This window comes from Lucilia cuprina, chromosome 5, assembly GCF_022045245.1.
Source record: "Lucilia cuprina isolate Lc7/37 chromosome 5, ASM2204524v1, whole genome shotgun sequence".
NCBI classification, from domain to species: Eukaryota; Metazoa; Arthropoda; class Insecta; order Diptera; family Calliphoridae; genus Lucilia; species Lucilia cuprina.
In genome coordinates, this window is record NC_060953.1 from 50,643,370 (window position 1) to 50,645,016 (window position 1,647).

A 1,647-nucleotide genomic window follows, 5' to 3' on the forward strand; every position below is an offset into this window, starting at 1 on the left:
ATAGTCTAGTCTATAGTCTAGTCTATAGTCTAGTTTATAGTCTAGTCTATAGTCTAGTCTATAGTCTAGTCTAGTCTAGTCTATAGTCTAGTCTATAGTCTAGTCTATAGTCTAGTCTATAGTCTAGTCTATAGTCTAGTCTACAGTCTAGTCTATAGACTAGACTATAGTCCAGTTTATAGTCTAGTCTATATAGTTCTTTAATTAGTTAGTTACTTAGTTAAGTATAGAGACATAATTTTTGGTTTTAAAAACGATTTTTTTATCGATTTTCTTTAATTCTGATTAGTTCGCAGATTTATTAAAATTAACTAGAGTGCAAACTATTTCACAAGCAAATACTTTTTTAACGCACTATTTTTTACGCACTATCCACACACCTTCAGAAAACAAACTGGCAACGAATAACATGTACAATTTAACTTTTATTTTTAGTGAAAATAACATATGTTAACACTTTTTTCTCTTTTCTTCTACTTTACGGCTTTGCCTCGCTGCATGTTTGTTTATGTTTTTTCCTTTTTTGAGATTCATAAAAATGTTGCACTAATAAAACCATTATTTACTCATACATACTTACAACAGTTGTTAAAGTTTAAGGAAGTATGAATGTGTGAAAAAGGCAAAATAACTATTTGCCAAAGTACTAAACAGTTCTTGTTGTTGTTACAGTTTCCTTTACCTATCGTTAACATGAACATGAATGAACAACAAGATCATCATCGTCATAAGTAGCGGCGTGTTGTTCATAATGAAGATTTTCGTTAAACTTAAACTAAAATCATGCTGATGAAGTTAAAAAAGTTAGATTTTTCTTCTTTTTTTGATGTGTTCGGGTTGTTGCTAGAAATTAATCTGCACTTGTATGTTGCCTGGTTATGTTGGATTTAAGTTTATTTCCAGTTTGATTTGAGAGGTGTTTTTATTGCACGTAGAGACATACAAATGTATGTATTTCTATTAGGGGTTGGCACATAGAGCATACATAGCACACATTGTTGTTTACAATCTTCATGAAGAGTTACATTAGAATTTAAGCTGTAGATATTTGTTTCCGTTTCCCAAGTTGCTTTTCTGCCGCCCAATAACTAATATTGTGTTAATCACACACTATTCTTTGTGTTCTTTTTAGTGCTTATTTAGGTGGGCGTATATTAGAGCGTGTGAATTGTTGAGCTTTAATTAATTAGTAAAGTTAAAAGCGAAGAAGATTTAGCCAATTATTTTGTTTGGAGTACTTCTCTATTGAAGCAGTTAATTAAGGTGTATGTCAATTGTTAAATTAGCAAAAGAAAAAAATTGATTTAGTTTGGGGCGTATAATTTGTACATGATAAACTAATTTGCTAAAGTTGTGATTTCATACTTATTAGTAGTTTTACATAAAAAATAAGTATTATTTTAAACAAATTTTTTCGTTTAAAATCTCCATCATTTCATTTAATTAAATAAACAAAACTTACAGCAATTTGTGTTTTCATTATTTTACAAATTATTTATATATTTAAACTAGTCTATAATCTAGTCTGTAATGTAGTCCATAGTCCAGACTATAGTCTAGTCTATAGTCTAGTCTATAGTCTAGTCTATAGTCTAGTCTATAGTCTAGTCTATAGTCTAGTCTATAGTCTAGTCTATAGTCTAGTCT